This window comes from Columba livia, chromosome 19 (assembly GCF_036013475.1).
Source record: "Columba livia isolate bColLiv1 breed racing homer chromosome 19, bColLiv1.pat.W.v2, whole genome shotgun sequence".
Taxonomy (NCBI): domain Eukaryota; kingdom Metazoa; phylum Chordata; class Aves; order Columbiformes; family Columbidae; genus Columba; species Columba livia.
In genome coordinates this window covers 331745-355491 of record NC_088620.1, presented here as the reverse complement: position 1 = coordinate 355491, position 23747 = coordinate 331745, and the positions used below count along the sequence as shown (strand labels likewise).

Below are 23747 nucleotides of genomic sequence, written 5' to 3'. Positions count from 1 at the left end.
AATAAATGCAGAAAATCCTTAAATCAAAAAGACACAGAAATAAGCGATGGAAACAACCTGTTAGATCATCTTGCTCATTCCCTGAGGCCCTGTGCAGGATTATTAACAGTCTCAAGAACCTTGAAAAATCCTAAAAATTTCATCCAAGACACTTGTAAAAACTCACCGAAGGGGAGAGCAATTTCTCAGGAAGCTATAAAAAACCTTCCCGATGCAGTTTCCGCGCGCGTGCGCGCTGCTCGGAGCACGCCGAGGCACCGCGCTGCCCGCGCGAGCACGGGGACGCACAGGAGAGGCTGCAGGGTTTGCTGACCGTAACGCGAGCGCTTTTGCCAAAGACACAACCTCCTTCAGCGCCGGCTGTATTGCACCGAATTCTCCCCGCCCCACCCCGGAGCAGCCTTCTGAACCCTGAATACAGAAATATTTTGAAGATCCCACAAAAGCCTTTGCTACCACCTATCCATTTAAGCTGGTAGGTTCCAGGTGTCACATTGATGATTTACATAATACATTTCAAACAGAAGACATTTTAGAAAAGTATTTGTTTTATCGTTATAACTCCACGTCTGCTTTTTTAGTGAAAGGGAAGAGGGGGATCAGACCAACTCAAACCTTGCGAGTCAAATGCTTGTCCCGTGTTCAGCCAGGGTGCAGCAGCAGCTTCCCAAAGCAACGGCAAGCCACGTCTGATAGCTTCCGACTGACCCAGAGCCACCGCCGGAGAGCACAGGTACTGTGCTGATGTATAAAGGAAGCACGAAGTGCAAAGTTATCTGGCTCTCCATCGGCGGGGAAGAGGCCGCTGGGGTCGGCACGGGATCCTGCCAGGAGCACAGCGAGTTCTGCTGATCCCAGCTGTCGCATCCATTGACAACCGGGAGAGCAGGGAAAGCGCTGAGCAGCTGACACCGAAGTGCTGGCGTCTCTGCACGTTTTGTCCTCTCAAAACCATCTACTGATCACCCTTGGCCTCTCAAGAAAACAAAATCCAACATCTCATCCCACACTTTTATTCCTATATTTCATCTCATCTGCTGTCCTTTCCAAGTGTGGGATGCTGATCATGTTCACATTCAGGACTGACTCCTCTCCTGACAAAGAAATGTGGACTTTGAAGCTAGCCCGGGTTGGGATCACATTACCGGGCCAGTTGCATTCCCAGTGGAAATGAGTCTTATTTTATTTACAGATAAAAAATAAAAAAGTAGTATCGTCTGTTATCCCAAGGGCGTTGTTTACATTAATTTAGCAACTGCTTCCAAGGAGCTACAGAGTTCAAGAGCATTGCTAAACAGTGAGAGCCCATCCTGGATTGAGTTACTGACAGAATTATAGCTGACACTAAGAACTGTTTGAAATGTCTTGAGGGGAACTGCAGACAATGGGCTGTATTATTTAGCAGAAAAAAGGTGAAGTTACAGGGGATACTTGAGCCCAAGAAAGGCAGAGTCAGCGAGTCTACCACAAGCATCAGCTGTGGCTACACCAACAGCTACCAGGGACGCCAGACCACGGAAAGGACGAGTTAAAGTCAGCCAGTTTGCTGAAACTTCAGCTATTTTTGTTCTTTCTTCTCCCAGTATGTAGCCACACGTTGGATCATCAGACGTATTATTAGCACACTGCTCTATCAATGCCTTCCTTTCGCATACGTAAAGAAGTTTCCAACGCAGAGAATCTCCTCCACCCTGAAGCTAAATATCTCTCCCCGAAGGGTGCGACTCCAGTAGTCTCAACAATATTTACACCAGTCGTGCAAAAAGTGAGATAGCAGAGGGTGCAAACTGCTGGTCTCCTCTGGGAGACAGCAAAGCCTGGAATTAACACCATTCCAAAGAAAACGGTTGGTACGCACAGTACTCCTGTCCTACGCAGGGTTTTGGAGACACCGTTTCCCCCGAGGCGAGAGGGCTGAGCACTCAGCTCAGGCAGCGCTGAGGAGGCTGTGCCGGGCGCGGCGAGGTCCGGCCCACGGCTGCTGCTCTGCGAGAGGCGCGGGGCGCGCGGGTGCCGAGCCCGTGCTGCGCTGGAGGACAACCGCCTCCAGGCCTCCTCCCTCCCACAGAGCCGTGAGCCTGCGGAATCCACGTGCGACAGACTGTAACACCAACAGGAACGTTTCTAGCGAGGGAACTTCTAAATACATGGAAATGAACTTCCATGTCCATATGCCGCAAGTCTTTGCACCAGATTTCTTAACTCAATCTGTATGAGAAAGAAGATTTGAACACACCACATACACTGTCTGACCACTCCTTGTAAGGCAGCATAGCTTGAATTCCAAATATTTATAATCATTAGCACAAAAGGTGGAAAAGCGCTTGAGTCAGTCTTTAAAATCACAAAATCTTCATGGTATTTCACAGGCAGAAAATGAAAATAAATTTGTCAAAGAAATTATTTGCTGGAAATTATCCTCTAGAGTCCTCATATTACTAATAGCTAAAGAAACCAGGCACAACATGCAAAAAACCAAATGAAAATGTTTAGCTCAGGTTCTGATACCAGCGTTTATTTACCATGGGTATGTTACCATTCTCCCATTTCAGTGGATGTGGTGAAATTCCTTTCCAAGACAGGTGCGATATTTTCTTGACAAGTATCAAGTGAAGGCAGTAATATCTTATCAATAGTGTTGAATGAATCTCCTGTCTGCAATTAGCGATTACAGCACTAATGCCTTGTGCTCTGCTAGTGGGGAGGTTTATTGCACTGTGGGTAGGGACAGTGCTCAGACTTTTCCCATTTCACACATCCAAGTAGCTCTCAGCTCAGATATAGCTGCACTTGGCCATTTTGTGGAGCGCTATATGAAATTTAGTCCGATGACCTTCTCTTCCTGCCCCACGTCAGGGCAGCTCTCAGCCTCCTGCGAAGTCTACGGAGAGCAGTAAAGCCCCTTTGTGCGGCCGAGCTCAGCCGTCGGGCCAGAGCACTACCGGGGCTCAACAGCATTCTTCACTCAGTGTTCTCACCCAGTGTTTCTTACGAGTAGTTACTCTCTACTTTAAAACTCTTCTCCTTTACCGCATCTATGCACTATTAATACTCTAGCACTGCTCCAGACTTCTGAGCGGAAGACAATAATTGCCTAAATGACAATTCTGTTGCCTAATTGAGCTGGGGCACGAGCTACAACCAACTAGCAAGAGCTAGCAACCTGCCGGAATGTCCCCCAGCACCCCCCAGCAGAGCGGGAGCGAAACAGCAGCTGATGTGACCCCGTTTCAAATTATTTCATTCTCTGCTCAACTGGCCTGATAAGGAGCCATAAAACGTCTCAAAAGTGAGATTTTTTATTTTGCATGAAAGAGCATTTCCAAGAAAGTGCAGGGATAGAGCTGAAGATTGAATTCCAGAACGGTCAGAATCTAGCAGGAAGCTGTCTGCTGTGGCTAGATTACTCTGTAAACAAAACTCATATTTTGAACCTAATTTCCTTCAAATTTTACTGTGAAATGTCATGGTCCTGGTCTCCATATTTTTCTGTATTATGTTGTCTGTCACTGTAACTGTTGCAAGCACCCCCAAATACAGGACAGGCCTTAGCAGGTCCAAGCGCTCTGTGCTGTGAGCCTGGCTGGCGGGCCCGGCGGGAGCACAGGGGCAGCCCTGTGCCGCACCGCGACCGCGCCGTGCGGCTGCTGGTCCGGGGCCGAGCGCCCCAGTTCAGTCGTACACGAGGCCGCCGTGCTCCTGCAGCCCTTCCTGGGAGCCTCCGCTTGCATTTTATTGCTTCTTGGAGGCCACAGAAAATGTGGGCCAATTTTCTTCTGTTTCCTGCACGAAACACTGATAGCAGACAGCAACAGGGAGAGTCTGCCCTGACTGCACCTGCTGCAGCCCCTGGCCACCGAACCGGGCTGTGAACCTGCACCACCTGCTACTGATATTGCACAAACACGTAAGTAACTCCTCTGCCGGCCTCACCTGCCACGGCGTGTGAATGGGCAAAAAGCTGCACTGTCAAACACACAGACTACAGTCAGAAAGGCCATCCTCCCCCACGAGGGCAGGGAAGAGAGTGGGATTATTGTCAGCAGCAGCTAAACCTTTAAATGCTGAAAACTCAGCCTTTTGTGAGTTGGAAGCGCGGCGATTCCCTTCGGGAACGCGTCCCCGGCAGCTGCGCGTCAGCAGCAGCGACGTTCCTCTGCGGATCGCCAGCCCTGCACTCCGTTCCTCCCGACACTCCTCGTCCCTCCCACCTTTCCTTCCCCACCTTCCAGAGCAGGACTCCCCAGGAAGGCAAGAAGGAATCCCTCCTCCTCTCCATGAGCAATGGGAGACCATTCCTCACAGATTTTATTCCATGTTATTTTGACATCTTAAGTTAAAACAAGATCAGTTGTCAGTCGGGCCAGCGAGCAGCGTCTCCCTTTGGGGGCGGGTCAGCGCACGGCCCGTGCGGGAGCGCTGGGAGCAGCCCCGTTCCAGGCAGCGCACAGCACAGATGGAGCTCCGCACAACCCACAGACAGCAACGAAAATCAACGGGAAACAAGGACAAAATGTCTGCGCCACACAGAGTGAAAGGCTGCTGAGACTCACTTTCTATTTCTGCAGCAAAACAAAGCAAAATCCCCAGAATTTCTGCCTTACCAAAACCCCTTAAATCTAATATTGCTGCCTTGCCCAGCCCAACACCATCCAATTATAATATTTTTACATAAAGACTAGTGAAACAGCAACTGGTACGAACTCACATACGTCACATCTGTTACAAAATTCTGTGAGTGATGCTGAAGAGCTTTCCCTCTCCCTTCTGGCAATTCAAAGCAGTATTTGGAAATCGTGCTGGATGTTCAGCAAGATGCAGAACTGGGCAAAACACCCGGGAGAGCCGGCAGTGCCCCGTGCCGCAGCGCCCCGTGCCGCAGCGCCGGGCAGGGCTCTCCCACAGGATCACGGCGCGTCCCGTGGCCGTGCAACGCGAGGGCAGCTGGGCCCGAGCCCTGCGGAGGCAGCGCCAGCACGGCCAGGGCTCCTCACCTGCCAGGCCGGGCAGGTGTAAAACAGCGACAGAAGCTCGTGGCCTGACCTGGCAGGGAGTTCCGTGCCCAACGGCAGCGGCCTTTGGCGCCACCAGCTCCTCCTGGAGCGGGACGGTGTCGAGCCCGGGGCTGTCCCGGCCCAACCACTGCCCATGCAGCACATGGCCCTGCGCTGCCGCTCCCACCCTCCTCCGGGAGGGCCCAGGGGTTTTTGGTAAACTGATATTTACTCCCTCTGTTTATTTACAGACAGCTATTTGAATAGGCTAACCTGCTGTGATCAATCTCCCATTTACCGCTATGACCTATCTGTTCAATGCATACGTCTCCTGGAAAAGAGCAGGGCTGGCCGCTGCAAATGTGTGCTGCTATTGTGGGGCAGAATAACCCCTGCATACCCACAGAAAACCTTCCTGGCTCAGCACACGTGCTCTGGCTGCCATCCGATCCGCGCCAGAGCGCACCCGCGCCGGTTCCCTTGCTCAGCACCGAATTCCAGCTGTGGTAAGCCACTAACGCTGTCACACCTAGTCTCCAATTTGAATGCATTTTACATTTCAATATATTATGTCTGAACGTTAAAAATTTCCACAAGAGGCCGATTTTTTCCTACTCCATCCAGTTAACCTGCAGCACAGTCAGCCAGCGAAGGCCAAGATTTGGTATCAATTGCCTCCTCTCCTACCAAGGCCTATGGAACAGAAGACGCCGGAGGGGAGGGCGGCCGCAAACGCAGGGTCTGTGTGCAGATGAGCTTCTGTATTAATAGCTCTACGAGGTGCCTACAGGACCAGATGAAATTAGGATGGAAAGGCAGTTGGTAGGAGGCCAGCTTTTCACTCAGGCCAAAGAAATGTTAAAGAAGAAGACAAGTTAAAAACGAGGTAAGAAGCAGGAGATATAAATGATCATCTTCCAGAAGCTAAGGGCAATTTCAAATTAGAAACTGCAGAATTTGTTTTGGATGATAATTGGTCTTAACAAGAGGAAACAAGGAACTTCAAAGGAACACAAGCCAGATGTTAATTGCCACGTGCTTATCTAAAAGTAGTCTGTTTTCCTTTCAGCTGCCCCTGTGTTGGACTAGATGCTCCTTGTGGGTCCCTTCTAACTCAGGACATTCTATGACTCTGTGTCCTCATTGAGTAGAAACCCGGTACTCCAGACAAGGAAAGGATCTGCTGAGTTGCCCCTCTCCCTGTCCGCAGCGAGGAACCGTACCCTGCCTCCAGTTAGACCTGGAGCTGGACTGCTGAGAGTAACACAGCAAACTCGGAGTCGTTCTGCCCCGGCAACTTTCCTGTCTCACCTGGCATCAGGGTGGATTCACATCCTCCTGTTAAAGACATGCAGTAACAACGCAACTGCTTCTGTCTTTGGAGCATGCTATTGCCCCAGAGAATGTTCTTATTCACCTGCAGATGAAGTAACATGCAGCCAGTCATTTTGGAAAGGGTTCAAGAAAGAAAATCCTACACCAATGACTACAGCTTTTGTTTCGTGGGGGTTTTTTCAATGTTTGACACAGCCTAAAAGTTCATCTCCAAAAATGACATGCAAGAAAGGAAGCAGGTGCAAACCACATTCTCCAGTATTGTTTCCACCACAGTCAGGGAACAAAGGGACAGTCTTACCAGACTGCTGAGGCACAGCTGCCACTCACCACAGCATCAGCACAGAAACTTCCTGGGGCAAAAGATGAGGTAGGATTCCCAGGAAACTCTGAAGTAAAAGGAATAAGCAGCACAAAAAGGATGAAAGTGATGCAGCTCAGAGAGAATACTTCTTCCCACACCTCTTCACCCAGGCCTGTGGGCACCAGCTTTGCCAAAGCTGGAGGGGCTGCAGTCACTCACGTCCAGCACGAGGACCCCACTGGGCGCTGCAGCTCGCGCCCTGCTCAGCCTGCCGTGCACGCGCCTGACAGCGCGGCCTAAGCTCACATCACCTCTCCAGTCCCTGGACTGCAGGACGCCCCGCGGCAGCAGCACCACGCGAGCAGCGGGCTGACCCCAGCCGCTGCAACAGCCCCAGCTCCGCTGCCTGAGGGGGCAGCACGGGAGCTGCCCCTCCAGCCCGGCACCCTCTGCAACACCCTACTGCTCCAGTGCTGCCTTCGTCAGGTTTGCAGGTGATTGCATCTCTGTTTCAAAAAGCAAATGCCAGCTGTTTTGTTCCCTCCAACTGAATACTGCAGCTTTATGCTCAGCAGACCTGCAGAAGGGAAAATAATGTTCCCTGACAGTGAGGCCAGAAGAACTGCCGAAAATCTCTTGCTAAGCAGCTTACAGGTTAAACCCGAGCACAGCCTCCGGGTGACGCCAGAATGGTGGGTAATTCACTGAGACGGGGAGCACACGGCGGCGGCTGCTTCTGCTGACACCAAGGTAAGACTGGCAGGGCTGGGATGGCAGGTTTTGTAACAGCAATCACGAGGACAGGACAGTGACCCAAGTGTAAGAAAAAATGGGACACGACAAACACAAGGTTCTGGTTTCTGTACTTGCAGGTAAGCAAATTATAAAAATAATAGTAATTTTGAATGTTTCAAGAGATTAAAACAAAGAGATAATATTTAGATCATCAAAATGTTGGGGCTAAAATTTTACACGAAAACTAATGAAATCTCTGCGATCAGAGCTTTTGGTTTGTGTCTTCCAATTAGTCGCATTGATCTGCTAATAACAGGATATGGCATGCTTCTCACCATCAGAGAAGCTGTAGTTATTAGTCAAACCTGAGGCTGCTGGCTCAGTTCACTGTTCTCTATTGTGTCAGCGGCAAAGCTGACGTGCAGCAACGAGGCTGCTGATTCAGCTGGCACTGCAGGAACCGGGAGCACCAGGCACCTCCCCAGACCTGTGCTCTTGCCAAGATGGTCAGAACGTCCTGGATCTATGGACAGGAAAAAGGGGGTGATCGTTTTCTCAAAAAGGTAAAATAAGGTCTAAATCAAGCCAGGCCCAAGCATCTTGAACAGTGTCCCCACCCCTACCTGCAATTTTTCTAAGTTATATAGTGGAGTTTATCTAAGAAGCATCTGAAACAAAAATAACTAACTCAGGGAACATTTGTTTTCTTAAAACCTTAGGTGGTTCCAGCCAAACTCTTTCAGCTGAGCCAGCTGTTCGGGTGCCTTTGTGGGACCCGGAGTAAAGGAGTGATCTGGTGGGCGGCAGCTTCGAGTTTCACTCCACCGCTGGTCACTAGTAAAGGTTCGGATTTTGGCTCATTCACCTCATCCCATGAGCTCAGCCTCAGAACAAAGCCAGCTGCCTGGGGATGACACGCATAAAACATCACATTGAACTGTGTGGGTTGCTCGCAACTATGGATATCACATCACGAGCTTGACTTGCTCTACTGAATAATACCCATGTCTTGTCACCACTGGGCAAGGGGGCTGACAGCAACAAAGTGCAAATCAGTCAATAAGAACCACAGCATTTCTTTTAGCGGGTTACAAGGCAAGTCACTTTAAGAGGATTTAAAACAGGGCATATAAATTGGCAAAACCCAAAATAACACAGACCAACACAGGAGCTTAGGCAATGCTGCAGAAGACAGCATGCTCCGGTGTGTAAACGGCGTCTGTGGGTCAGAGACTCCCTCCGGGATGTTGGTTTTCTGCAGCCGGCACGAACTGCCGTGGAGAGGCGGGCGCGAGGTCCACGGCAGAAGAGCCCTGGCGAGGACGCGTGGCGAACTCGGCAGGCAGCGCGTCCCCAGCGCTGGCACAACGCGCCACAGCTCAGCTCACCTAAGAACCTGCTCTTCTCTGCCGACCGTTTCCACAGCCCACAGCTCTTTCATCAAAAGCATGTATACATATATATATGTCATTTATTCCCACATTAGAACTTAGCCTTTCCCTACCGATTCTTTCTTAGAGCTGCTCCTATTAGCATAATTAAAATTAGGACAGTGGAGTCTTTTGTGTGTCGGGCTGTTTTCTGGCTATTTTTTTTTTAGTAAAAGGCAGGGGCACCACCTAACGGTCAGTCAGAACCTCGGCTCCTTCTCCCTGTATCTGGCTAGTTACTGTACCAACACCGACACTACAGACGGCACAGTCAAAACCGAACTGTTCCACTGAGTTCGAACTGTCCATTACTAATCCTGGACGTTGGCAAGACTGAGCAGAGTACCTTACGTTACACACAAGTGCACAGTGAAAACAAAGAGAAAACAAATTAAAGGAAAAGTTGCTCAGTGAAAGCAGTGTGTCAGTTCTCACCGTATTCAATCGAACCTTCTGCTTTCCGAGGCCACAGGACAGATTTCCAACACATTTCCAACCAGAATCATTCTGGTTGGAAAAGACCTTTAAGATCATCAAGTCCAACCGTTAACCTGGTGTTGCCAAGTCCATCTCTAAACCACGTCTCTAAGTGTATCTAGTACAGCCGTGGGAGATGCTTCATTTGTACCAAAAGGTTTCTTACACAAGAGCCTTTTGCCACCCATATGCCTAGACCCGCTTCAGCTTGTCATCTCTTCATAGATGTTACTCTCTAATTAACTCCTTCCTATTGTGCACGAGGTGTGGACAGACTCTATCAGTATTGATAACTCCTGCACAAATCTCTCTAAATGTCTGTTCATTTGCTAGCCATTTCTGTGACTCTCTGAAAAGCAATTTCCCCATCAGCTTCATTTATTTAGCATGATGTGCCAAGGAAGCGCTTTCATTTTAACAGAGTCTGAAATCCATAACAAAACTTTACATTTTCTTTTTCTATAAATATGACACAGACTATTTAATCTCTGAGTAACACACTGACAAAAACAGCTGGGAAGTCCTGTTGCTTTCTTCTTTGGCTTCTGAGACCTACTTGTTAATCCAAAGTAGAAAAAAACCCATTACTACCTATAATTGCAGCCAGCAAGGGCTTCTGGAGTACACTGTCAGTGCCCCCAAGCACACCCGATCTGCTTTCCTGCTCACGAAACCTCAGTAGCCGGGTGACGACGATTACTGACGGCTCTTGCTGACCGCAGTACCGTGTACCCCCACCACCCTGTCAAAAATGCCTCACATTTCTTGTGGCCTCAATAAAGTAGAGGTGTGGGCGGCTTGCTCTCTTTTTGGAAGAGGATTTGGGGACTCTTGACCTGATATGACCTTCACTTTAATGCTTTTTTATAGCTTCATATTGCAAAAGCAGTTTGGACTTAATGAATTGTTTTTCCTAGCGACAGAGCGCGGCCGGCAGCGCTCCTCGCTGCGGCTATCGGCAGCTCCAGCGAGGTCACGGCGGGTCAGCAAATAATCTCCAAAGCACTGAATAATTTAAAGGGTAATTCAGTGGTCAGCGAATGTCAGACCTTTATAATTCCATAAATTATCTCTCCAAATGATCTGTAAATTGCATTAAACAATGAATTTTACACAGTTTCCCCACTGACTGTCTGTCCTACACAAGTATGGATTTGAGGCAGGTAATTGTACATGCTCCAATTGTTCTCATGACTTATGTGACAAGGAAGACAAGCTGACTATTGTCCCTTGTATTCAAAACAACGTGTAACAGAGTCCTACCGAAAGATAATTCAGTAGGACACCATTTCATGGGCACACAGGCTCGCAGAGTTTGGGGCTGCTTTGTCCTTAGGGTACATCGAGAACACTTTGTACTATATGAGCTTCACTTTGGTTCCTTGATTTGCTTTGTAAAAAATGAAGACTCTTACAAGCATTAAAATCATGAGCTATGTGAGTTCTATGGACTGTACAACGGGTTCTGTCACCCACTCATTTAAATCTGAGCTGAATATGAATTTTAGAAGTATTTTCATCTAAATACACAATTTCCCAAGCAGTTTTTACTGAGCATGCCCAATTTTATGTAGAAGTTTACCTGATCTTGTTTCTATTGCTTTTTAAACATCTGAAGTGATCATGTCCTTTTTATGTGCTTTCTTCCAAGTAAATCAGTCTCCAGCAAGTAACTGTGAAAGCCAAGGATCCGGGGATACAGACAAGGACCGGGCAAACCGCGCAGAAGCAGCTCAGGCAGGCGGCGGTGCCGGCCGCAGTGCCTCCCCCAGCTCCATCCTAAGCACGGCTACCCAGTCTAACCACCACCACCTCCGCACCGGGTGCCTCTGATGGAGCCAGGGCGCGCCTCCCCACAGCCGTTTCCTCGCCCCAGAAATGCCGACTGTCTTACTGGGCACCACGGAGCCACCTCGGGGCCGACAAAGATCCTTTTTTCAGAGGCTCATTAATAGACTCCACAAAGCACAGCAGACAGTTTTTTTTCGTGGTGCTGATCTTACATTCCCCTCGCTATTACAGAACAATGAAATCTAGAGGAAACTAATATATCCATTTATTTAACCTAGAAAACTGATGAGCAGATTATCAAAGGTTACTGTACCTGTTTCAGAGTTTAAGCATCATTTGGAAGTCAAAGGGCAACTATTTATCGGCTGCAATGTATTTGATTCAGAGCCTTGAGCAGGATTATACTTCTCCTGGGTATTTGTGCTAATTTCAAAGGCTAGACTGACTGACAGTGTCTGAAAACAAAAGTATAGAGGGATGGATTTAAACAGAATGTTTTTCTTTCCAGAATCCAAAGTGGCCTTATTTTTCAGTTGCTGGACTGAAAAATACTTCCACGTCCTTGGAGGATCAAGGGCTATCAAAACAGACAAAAGGAAGATCTGTGGTTTAGTGGCATCACAGTTCACATGGTTCATATTTCTACTAAGCTCACTGTGCTGTTTCACAGACCATGTGGCTTGGGATTGCTTTCAGACACAAAACTATGCACGGAAGTACAGATTTAGATACAACCTAAGATACATCCATAGATATTTGGTGCTTCTGAACAATCTGTATTGAATCAAACCTGCTTATATTAAAGTATTAAGTACATGTTGTCTTTAGAAATTTTCAAAGGCATCTTTGGGAAGTTGTTATGTGGAAAATTTAAGTAATAGCTTTAGACCAAAAGGACAGCGTGCCATCTGAACAAACAGTCTGCACACTATCTTTTAGGGTGAAGGACTACTTCACTTGTAACTGCCATAGCAGTATCATTGGATCTTGTTATTCTAGTATGTGCTGTAAACAAATCACATTTTTCATTTCTTCTTCACTAAACCAACCACTTTTTGCATTCATTCAGAGCTTCCAAGGCAGTGTTGAGGAAAAAACAATCTGAAAGAAACGTCTGAGATTACTTTGGGAGTAGCAGAAAGTGAGAGTACCTCTTGAATCCCGGGAGACAACTGCAGTTTCTACCTGACAAACAATACGAGAGAGCTGAAAGTCTCAGTGGCTGCCAGGTAAATGCTGTGGGTTAACCGCGGCAGACGTGGGTCCCGGAGCCAGCTCCGTGACCGCCCTGACCCTGTGCGGGTTCCGCTGCGCCCAGGAGCAGGGCTTGCAGAGCCCTGTCCCGCGGTGCCACCTGACAGCCACGGCAGAACTGCGGGACCCGTGCGCCACGGACACGGGAGCCTTCCAGTTCACTCCTTCAGGTCACGCCGCTTCCAAAAGCTCTTCTGCACGACCTCTGACCTCATCCTCTGCCAAAATCCTGGTGAGAGAGGCCCTGTGCCACTCTTCCTCAGAGTACTCACTACCGAGACAGAAGTAACAGAAAAGCGAGGGCCAAACAGACTGCATGGCGAATACAGAGCTTCAGCATCATCTTTTGTCTAGACCGCGAGCTCCCTGGAGCCCACGTTCTCAGCAGAACTGAAGGAGACGGGATTCAGGCACTGCAGTTACTAAGGTTTTAGCTCCACAGCTAAAAAATCTTCTTTGGCACTTTTCAGTCTTCACAGACCTCAGAATTCCCTGATCAGCATCATGAACAGTTTGAAAGGCAGATACCTGAGTCTGGACTCCTCTTGTTCTGCACAAGAACTGCTAAGACCACGTGTCTGTTGGCTGTGGTAGGGTTTCCTCCCAGTGCCCGCAGAGCCCCGCTCCTTGTTTCCCCGACCGCAGCGTCGGCCGCCTCAGGAGCATCCCCTGCAACGCTCCCTGAGCAGCGCTTCTCAAACGGCGTGTCTGGAGAACGGCAAACTGGTTCAGATCACTCCAGAGCCCCCTTAGTGGTTAGTGCTGTGGGACATTAGTTCTGGATGACTAATTATTTGGTTTAAAAACAGGTCTTTTGTTTCTTGGGCTATAAAGACAACATGACCACTTTCTGTACTTTTGACCCCAGGGAAAGAAAAGCCACAGATAATAGAATTAAACCCTCATTTCACTTGAGATAATATTTGTGTAAGCTCCCCTAGTAAAATGTCATGTACACTGCCAAGTCTGCAGGTTATCACTTCCACAGTTTGAGTGTTTGGAGACAGGGCTTGGAAGCAGGGGGTATTTGGGGGAAAGCTCTGAGAATTATAAGACCTGTAACCGTAGAACTTTTTTCCTACTCAGCCCAACATTTCCTTCAAGACTTGAGCTCAGACAAAATAATGGTTAGGATATTTTTTATTGGCCCAACACAGAAGCATTATATAAGGTTTCAAGGCCACACAAATGATTTTTCCTATTTTAGTAAGGCTCTCTGTAGACTTTGCAGGGAGAAGAATCAACACATTCAACTGTGATTCCAATTGTGCTCTTTTTTCAAGGGATTATTTTAGAATTCTAAGCACCATGAAGCAAGAGTGCAAGTCCTCCCCATCAGCACATGAGCTTTTTCCTTACAACTCTGAAATCACACCAACAATAACAAAGCTTCTTGGCCAAGTGTTAGTTTGAAACATGTCATTCCATTCCAGGGAAGAAATGAGCTCTCCCTCCCTTTTCCTGCTGCAGTCCTGTTGTGTTTGGTGGCCATATGGTTCCAGGTAACCAAGATCAGACTCTTCCGTAACTTGGGAGCCAATCCTTCCATTGCCTTCTCCCTTCCCCATCATGTTATCTTTCTTAAGATAGTACTGCAGTACAACATTCCACAAAAAACACTTGTAAAGAGCAAATTTCAAACCCTCTTTGACACAGGTAGCACTCTGAGCAAGTTGGGCAATCTGGTAACACAGAGCTTTTAGAACGGTTTGACTTCCCCATAAGGAAATGGGAGTTAAGAAACTTAGCGTCAAAAAGTACAAGTGCATTCTTTCAATATTCATGATATCATCGTGTCCTGGTTTTGGCTGGGGCAGAGTTAATTTTCTCCATAGTAGCTATAGCTATTACAGGCCTGTGTTTTGGAGATTACGCTGGATAGTGTTGACAGCACAAGGATGTTTTAGCTCCTCCTGAGCAGTGCCCACGCAGCGCCAAGGCACCTGCTTCCCAGCCCACCCCACCCGTGAGGGGGCTGGGGGCGCAGGGCAGGCTGGGAGGAGACGCGGCCGGACGGCTGACCCTGCCCCACTGACCCGAGGGGGTTCCCTCCACGTGACGTCATGCTCAGCATATAAAGCGGGGGGAACACGAAGAAAGGGGGACGTTTGGAGCGATGGCGTCTGTCTTCCCAAGTCACCGTTACGTGTCATGGAGCCCGGCTTTCCCGGAGGTGGCTGAGCACCTGCCTGCCATGGAAGGAGAGAATGAATTCCTTGGTTTGCTTTGCTTGCATGCATAGATTTTACTTTATTTATTAAACTGTATCTCAACCCATGAATTTTCTTACTTTTACTGCTCTGATTCTCTCCTCCACCTCATTGGGCAGGAGCGAGTAAGTGGCTGTGTCAGGCTTAGTTGCCGGCTGGGGTCAAACCACAGCACATCAGTACTTCTTAACTGCAGAACACAGCTCCAGTCTTTCCTGTGAAGGAATTGAAACTACCAGTTCTCTATTATGCCTGTCCTCTACCAAACTTGAATAAATGTTCTTAGGGTGTGCATGTTCATTCAATAAATATACCACAGTACAATCTCTTCCTTAATTTACGGGGGGCGGGGAGTTGTTGTTGTTTATTTGTTGGTGATTTTGTTGTTGTTGTTGTTTGACTGGTTTGTTGTTTGTTTGCTTTTTAATCTCCATGCAGGAATTATAGACGCAAAGCACTGGACTGCTGTGTCTTCGCGTACAAAGCTGGCTTTTGTGGGTAGGCCAGGGAAGGCTCCTGGAGCCAGCAGAAGGAAAATAAGAGACAAAGAAAATATTAGCTCTGCTTTGTGCCTTATGCTTTGGTGTCCTGTTACAGAATAGTCAGTCTGCAGTGGAACTTGGAGTCCCCATGCAATGCCACAACCGAGTCATGACACAGTATGCAGGTGTTATTTAACTAGGGCATATACATATACGGATTCCCTTTCGTTCAGCGTCCCCCTCACAGATCGGTGTCTGCTTTGAGCAGCTCCAGAATGTTTGTTTGAAATACTTGTCCAAAAACACCGAGAAAGCTGAGATGTGAATAAGCTCTGGGAAAGAAAAGGACAAGGCTGTGATGAAGAAAATTTGAAGAAAGCAAATAAAGCAACGTATATTATTATGACTAAGCTGCAGCATTCTGGGATTGGAACAACACAAAAAATACTGGAAGTGGAAAGATCCTGAAGTAATGCTGCTTAGGTCCTTGTGGAGTTTATCGTGCTTCTGGTGGTGGCCAGTTCAGTATTACTTGCCAGAAAGAGCTACGACCTCGCATACGGGAGACTGGCTTTGCTGCCCACGGCCAAGCCAGTCGGAAGCACAATGCAAAAGGGACCAGAACTTGTATTCATTTCCGTGTGAGATGGGCACCTGTCGGTCTAGACAGGCACTGGCTGTCCGCTCTCGGCAGTGGCAGCTGCAGCCTTGACTTGCTATTGCTTGTGTCTCTCATCGTCATGTGGACCGTGTACTCCAAAACATGTCTGCAGGGACCTGATGCATATATATATATATATATATATATATGTGTGTGTGTGTGTGTGTGTGTGTACACAGGTAAACACACACACACAAAGACGTGTCTGGCATTATCTCAGGAATTTGGATAGATATTAACTGGGATTATAGGCTGTGCGCCACTTCTATTACTCCAGTCTAAGCCTGGCACACAGCCTAGCACTGCACCCCAAAAGTAACAGACCATTTTTAAGGACAAAAGAAGGCGGCTGTGATTACTTAGTATGTACTATGCTATAACAAGCAGCAATACAATAATCTCTTACTAAAAAGGAAAAGACTAACGTTTGAACAGAAATCTTGGGAAAAAACACAAAACACTATAAAACTTTCCCCAGCAGCTGAAACAGATGATTTAAAAAATCATACTGTTAGTAAAGCCTTTAAAATTCCATGTGAGGAGGATTATTCAGCCAAAATCCCAGGGAGCAGCTGTGGATAATTTCCAGTTGTCTTACTGTTCAAGCAGAGTCCTTCCCAAGGATTTCTACAACTCATCCTCTGTTTCCACCCCTCCAACAGAAAAATAAATGAATCATGGGGCTTCAGGTTTGGGGTTTTTTTTATAATCCAGATACTTAATATTGAGCAATATGCAGGATCCAGAAAAAAAATAAAAGAAATCTTCCAAGTCTTCTTTTTCAGCCTTAAAAATGCTACAGAGGATACAAACACTATTTCTTCTCTTTCACAGGTCGCTTCTAATAGACAAGCTGCTTGTGATGCTTTCCATGCTGGGACCAGCTACAAGCCATGCATCTGCTGAATTCAGGAATAAAGAGCTAGACCATAAAATGTGGAATCAGAGGAGTGGCCTCAGGGGCACAATGGTGCATTACTTCTGTGAGACCGGAGTGTTTCACTAAAAGATATATACTGCTACAGGAAAATGGCTTCCATGCATTTTGATTCTGTCATTTATTGTTTGCGCAGCTTGTTCTATGCTAGATCACACAGCACAAGTAACCTGAGAGAACACGCTTCGTCTTACTGTGGAGCTCACGTTATTTGCCACTGCAAAGAACCTTTTGCTATTAGAGTAAGTTCTGTGCAAGAACATTTAAGCTGTTGCTCATCTAAGATCCACAGGCCTCCCAACAAGTGTGAAAAACATTCAGTTCAGGAATAACCTTGCTCACACAGTTTCTCCTCTGTGTCCCTTTCTCTTTTCCTTCTCCCTAGAGAGACATTCATGTAAGAAAGGCCTCTGCATGTACCACTGGTTTTAACTATCCTCGAAAGTACCTTTTACAAAGAAAGGGATTTCCAACAGTTTTTCTCACTGCAGTTATAGCGACCACAGTCTGTAATGAATTACTTATATCATTACTTTCCCAGCTGAAAAATCATTCGAAGTAGGCAGTCTACCCAGCATGAACTAGAAAGACAGCAGTGATTTCCTTTTTAATAAGGACATTTATCAATGAAGATCACTATTTCTGCAGCGTCAGAAGTGCAACAAGGACTCACTTTGTACAGTAAGATGACTGTGATGACAGAGGGCAGCTGCAAGTGGTAAAGAAAGATGGGGAATACCTGAACAAGTCCCACGCTAAGTCTCTTACCAATACTATAACTATAAAACGTGGGCTAGCTCCTCTCTGCTGGCAAAGGAGCCTGCCCTGCAGCGGGACTCTGCTGCTGAGGAGCCCAGCTGCAGGGCCTGGCCCAGGTCCCCACGGGTCTGCCCAGCAAGAGGCGAAGCACTGACAGGGCCGCACTGGTGCGCAAACATTCAGGACACGCTCTCCCCAATACTTCGACACCTCAGTGATTTTCTCTGTTGTACTTTCACATACCCACTCTTTGAACTCAGATCATGAAATAAGGTATCCAGCATTCACTACAATGCCAAACACACAGAAAATAAAAACCCCCCACTTCCACTCCAGATTCCATATTTACTATCTGCCCTGTCATGCATGCTTATGACATTCGGCTTTCTTGAAGAAAACAGCAGATGGTACCAAACCAGGTGACGTGCTTGAGTCCGTTCTGCCCGCGTTGCCGCCCTGCCCACGCAGACCACAGCGGCCGTGTCAGGGTGCTCAGGGCTCCTGCTCTTCCAGCCTGGCCACCACCACCAGCAAACGCTCAGGGGAAACACATGGCCCAGCCTTCCCCAGGAAAAATTCCCATTTCACATCGACCACCAATTATGGATTTCCATCTTTTCTCATAATAAAAAAGAAATCTCAGATAGCTGACAAATGTTTTCCATAACCCAGGTTATCTGCATTGATAACAGCTTTGCCTTCTTATTGACTGAATCTGATATCACCTCGTGCAGATCTTTCCTGTGACTGTTGCCAGGCTCACAGGCCTGTGAATTACCCAGCTAATCACAGTTATTTACTACTTTCCATGTTAGTACAGAGCTCACAAGTTCAACCTTCAGGTACGTCACCACAGATGCTGTCGCGGCTGTCCAGGCCGAGCCGGCGCGGCCTCCGTGTGCACGCAGGCGAGCCCAGAGGGGCACCGCGGAGACAGGGACAGGCGGAGGGACGAGCGGACAGCGAGCGGCCGTGCCACAGCCACCACCCAATTTCACACTAGTCCCAGACACAGTTCCAGTTCTCACCCTATTGATATCAACAAAAGGCAAATATCCATTCCATTCCGCTCAGCCCTTCATTACTTCGAATCCCCAGGCCCTGGGAAGAACTACTAACCAGCTGAGTGTAATCGGCCTTAATTATTTACTAGCTACAACTGAAAACTGTGACATTTATCAAGCAACAGCCACTTACCTTCCCATGTGATCAGCTGTGGATAGATTTCCAAGGCTTTTTCTTTTCTGTAAGATTTTCTCCATAGTATAAGCTCATATCACTTCTTAGGTCTGTCAAATAAAAAATATGGATTAGAAGCTGCTTGAACTAATTATTAATGAAACCATCTCATGGGATTATGCCTGTGGCAGCTGTACACACCCGGCAGGGCCCAGGACTCTCAACAGGGCGGCTGGTAGCCCCTCCGAGCCGCCGTCCCCACCGCGCTCGACGCCGCGTCAGGCTCCGTGTCCCGCGCGGTGACCCGGCGGGGCAGGAGGACAGGACCTGGCCAATAGACAGGCTCCTCGACCAATAGACAGGCTCTTTGACCAATAGACAGGCTCTTTGACCAATAGACAGGCTCCTCAGCCAACCAGCTGCCTTGGCCCGGAGCAGCTGCTGGACATGGCCCGCCCGGGCTGGGTACGGGGCTTCCCCCGCGCCCCCCAGGGGACCTTTGGGGGAGCCTCTGCGGGGCGGAGAGCGCTCCGTTCCCCGCGGTGAGTGAGCGTCCTGGAGACACCCTGCAGTGGGGCCTTGCCTGGGTACCCGCGGGGAGAGAGGCCCTTGGGGTGCGGGCTGCGGGCCGGGCACCGTCGTTCTTGTGTGGTAACAACATCCCCAACTGGTACATGCGACCCGTAACGTTGCTGGAGTGCTGACCGGTTTTGGATTACCCCCCGCTTGCATTGGTTTCTGTCGGTGGTTCTGGTTCTGAATTAAAGTTGGTTTAAGCTTACATTTGCCAGGAGTTGTTTGAGGTGCCCTGTCCGGCAGCAGAAAGGCATCTGCAGCTGGAGGAGCCGCGCGGTCCCTGCGGCCGGGGGGAGCCGGAGGGAGCCGGGGGGAGCCGGGGGGAGCCGGCGGGCCCCGCCGTGCCGGGGCTGCTGGGCCGCCAGGCCGCGCAGCGCGCTCCCGCTGAAAGCTTCGCACACGAGCGGCCTTGTCCGAAAGGCAGAGCAGCGCTGAGTGACGGGCAGGAATGCGTTCCGCATGCTGGGAGGTGTCACTTTTCCTAGGTAAATCAATACCACATTTCCCTTCTTATCTTGAAAGCTATGGGAGGACAAATCACATTAGTGTGGATCTCTGCCTTGGCCCCTGCCATGCTGCTGTGGAAGCTGCAGTTTTACAAACCTTTGCCCTGACATGCTCTCAGTCAGCTATTGGAAAGGCTCTGGCAAGCCTGAACATGTTTGGGGTGTCTTTTTGAGGATACGATAGATAGACAGTGGCTGTGTGCACCCTGGGGAGCCAGCCGTGGAGCCTGCTGCTGGCCCCTGTTGGCTCCAGCTGGCCAAAGAGATAAAACCGGCCTCACGCGAAGCTGACATCACCAGAAGCACCATGAACATTGACTCCACTCTATCTTTGCTATTTGTTGGCTTCTCAGAAGGTCCATTCATGCATTCTCCTGCTGAATCGCTTTTGGAACGTGCAAGTTAGAAATTACCCCTCTTGCAAGGCCTTATTGGATTTAGTACTGAAAAGAGCCAGCGTGCTGTGCTGAGCGCTGTCTGCAGGCGGTCGGTAAATCGCTCCCCCCGGTGCCCACGGGGCTGTGAAGCACTGAACGGGCTGCCCAGGGCAGCGGTGGAGTCGCCATCCCTCGAGGGTTTGAACAGCTATAGAGATGAGGTTCTCAGGGACGGGGGTTAGTACTAGGCTTAGGCTATGGTTGGACTCGATGATCCTGAGGGTCTCTTCCAACCAAACTGGTTCTGTGGTTCTATCAAGGGGGGATTTCCGAGTGTGAATTCATAGCTTATCTCACTGCTCGGAACTGATTCTGGGAGTTACAAACTATGCCAGAAAAAAATGGCAGAAAACATACAGAATAGGATTAGTAGGCAATTGCTAAATCTAACACACTGGTTTAATCCCTTTTCAGCACTGGTTGAGTTCTCCCAATTTAAATGTTTCTTTCAGGAGAAACTCTGCCACTTCTACCCTGTATACGAAGTCTGTAGAAGATAGAGCTGTTGGTACAGTTTGTTCCCAGACTTCCGCAGAGGTGAGTTGGATCCAGTTTCGCCTCTTCGAGCCTGGCAAGGCTAGCGTTGTCGTTGAGAAGGAAGGCGCTGCCGAGGTGGTGGTTCTGGAGGCAGGCAGCGGTGGGAGCGTGGTCACCAGCCGGTGTCACCGTGGGCTATGGCGCCGTGCCAGCCGGCGTGTGTGTGAGCCCTGCGCCGGGCGCACCGAGCGCTGCGCGGGAGGCAGCAGATGGGCTGTGTGTGCTGAGTGGTTTTGTGCGGTGGATCTGGCTTGTAAAGATGATCCTTGCTATACAGAAAGCCTTGTCACTGTCGCACAAGGTATCCTTTATTTCTTTTCAAGTGAGGGCATACAGAACTTGATCTGGGATTACAGAGATAAAGTTCGTTTTGGCTTCTTATCTAGAAATTCCATTTGTAGATGCCAAAAACTGCTCATGGGACCAAACTGTTTCAGACTGAAAATTATTATTGGAAACTGTGTGTAGGGTTGCAGGTTAAATGTGAATTTGTATTTTATAAAACAGCTTATCCTGCACTGACTTGTCAAATATTGACAACAGGCTCCTATATTTCCCATATTAGATTGACGATCTCACATATTCTGCTAAAATAAGATTTTTAAACCTGCCTTAGGCGCCTGTGATGTCACCAGGAAAAATATGGAAAATTCTAACCCCAAGTTCTGGCTGAAATAGTAAACAGGATATGGTATTTAAGTCTTTCTTTTAAGTTGCATTTACCTTACATGCCTTCTGGCTAAACAACATCTGAGTTTTTATTCTGCATCAGGATTCTTTGTGTCTTTTTTGGTAAATGTTTGTGTGCCACATTTGAAGGATTTTGGTTGATTGTTTTTTGTTTGTTTTTCCAAAAAAGCCAAGCAAATACAGATGCCTGGAATATACGGTTAGAGATTCCACTGAGGCAATTCATCGATACTCTGAGAACAGAACAGGTTAGTCGATGCCTTCTTTAACACAAATGCCATACATGCTGGATATTAAGTTGGACACTTGGCAAACTAGTCAGAAACTGTAACTGCAGCAGGGTGAAGTGAGGAGAAGTGGTCTGTACTGCCACAGCCCCTCACCCATGGGGACATATCACATCTGCCAGCCGTGATCCAGTCCAAAAATCAGTGCTGAAAAGGCCAGGTCCCTTCTGGGCTTTAGACAAAGAAATCAGATGCAGAAAGAGAACTGCAGCCATTCTGCAAGGATGAGTACTGGGTCACGGGTCTTTGGATTTTGTTTAAAGAAAACCTTCCTGAGATGGCTATTCTCAGGAACAGCCAAAACAGACATCCTTCTGACATTATAATTTGAAACTCCAGAAACATTGTTCAGAATCAATCCCCTGTTCACATACAATCTTTATTTACTTCAGGTTTGGGATTTCTGGGGGGGGCTGGTTTTGGTTTCGGTGGGTTTTTTTGTTTTGTGCCCTTTTTTTTTTTTTCTTGAATTTTACAGCACTACAAGAAAAAAATAAGTCTGTATTGATCTTTAAAGGTTAAGAACTTGGTGCACTTAAATTATTCTAACCCAGAGAGTTTGAAATTTATAGTCCCTCTTGAACCTCCCTGCCTCACCAGCTTCCTTGGGAGGACCCTGCTGCAGGCTGCACGCCAACTGCAGTAAAATTTAAAGAGGTGAGAGAGAAACTTCCCAGAAAATATAAACATTTCATGGAAATGAAATAAGTCTTCCCTTATAGGAACTCACCTCAACAAGCTTTAGATAAATGGAAAGGTATTCAGAATTGTAAGTGGATATAAAGTGTGGTGTTTTAGATACATTTGTTTATGAGCAACGCAGAAATGCGCATTGTCTTAAGCCAGTAGAGTGGGACAGCAGGAGGCTCCCGCGCACGGGGTCGGCGACGCCAGAGCTGAGCTCTGCCGAGCGGGTGGCTCTGGTCCGAGCCTCCCCGGACGACGGCAGCCGCACACCTTCGCCCCGGAACAAATCCCCCGCTCACGGCAGCCACAGCGCCCGAACTCCTGGCATCCAGGCACCCTGTGAGGCACCTGAAACACTCCCCAAGTCTGGAGATGGGAAACTCAGAATAATAGCAATGAACACAGCGCTGGAAAGCGCTTCCTTCTGCGTCAGAGCTCTCTGGCTGACACAACACAGAAGGCTCACGTGGCTGCTCAGTAACAACTGTGGAGAGAAATAACGTGTGAGCATTAGAAGGGCTGTAAATTCCTCAGCCCCGCTCGCTGGGCCCTGGCTCCAGAGGCCTGCTCCTCCTGCAGCCGTCTGTGACCCACGTGTCCCCAGAGACCCCACCGCGGCCGCGGAGGCTCTGGGAAGCTGCTGGGGAAACGGCATGCTGGAAGCAAGAACAGGGGAGGGATTTAAGAAGGGAACTCTTTACCTGGGAAGATGCTGGAGAATTCGGGTCCAGTGGTGGCTCAGAAATGCGAGGGGTTTGCACATCCAGTGCCGCACTCTTCCTGAAGGTCTCTGCCAAACAGAGCTAAACATCGCTTTTCTGGCCATCCTTCTCACACGGCCAATCGTTCATTCAGCAGTGAGCGATGCAAAGACCCTGGGTGAATAGACGGTAGGTGCGCACAGGCCCGGCCTGGCGGGCCCGCTGCCCGGCGTGGGGAGTTTGCTCACACTGCACTCTACCCCATTCGTCAGCTTTTCCTTGTAAATAGTTAACTGACCCCTAAGTGTACCCACAAGAAACCGTGTGTTCACTTTGTACCTGCACAGAAATAAATCACAGGCAAAAGCATTCCCTTAACAGGCTCATCACATTTAACAGGAAATATAGGAAGGGAAGGCTAATGTACAGAATAAATCATGCAGTTTTACCAGCTGTTCCCAAGCTCAAGCAATGCCAGTTGCACTCTCACTGCTGATCCACGTAGCTGTGCACCTCGGCACAGGAGACAGCCAGGGACCGCTTTGTGGCGGGCAGGGCCCCCGAATGACGCCTGCGTTGTGACTGCCACTTGCGCGTTGTGAGAGCTGACTGGGCTGTGAATCCCGTGTTAACGATGTAAAAGAACAAGAAGCAAAACGTCACAAAGCTTGGCGTTTCCACACGTCGTGACTGACTGGAGTGGATTCTGAGGTTGGCTTTTCTTTTCCCAGTTGTTTCTACAGAAATATAAAAATCCAATTCATCTAGAACCTTAAAC

The 23747-nt window shown here is 48.4% G+C and overlaps 1 long non-coding RNA gene across 10 annotated transcripts in view; it reads right to left on the bottom strand.

Moving 5' to 3' along the window:
* LOC102084005 (uncharacterized) overlaps positions 1-18875 on the bottom strand; it is a 60197-nt gene extending 41322 nt beyond the window's left edge. For 9 of the 10 annotated variants that reach the window (XR_010467127.1, XR_272521.3, XR_010467130.1 and 6 more), the window contains exons 1-2: positions 18750-18875; positions 18567-18658 (exon numbers count right to left, since the gene is read on the bottom strand). This is a non-coding gene — a long non-coding RNA (uncharacterized LOC102084005). Of the gene's footprint in view, positions 1-6659; positions 6719-6852; positions 14510-18566; positions 18659-18749 lie in introns of all 10 variants that reach the window. The other variant, XR_010467126.1, reaches the window with a different exon arrangement.
* Positions 18876-23747: the final 4872 nt, after the last annotated feature.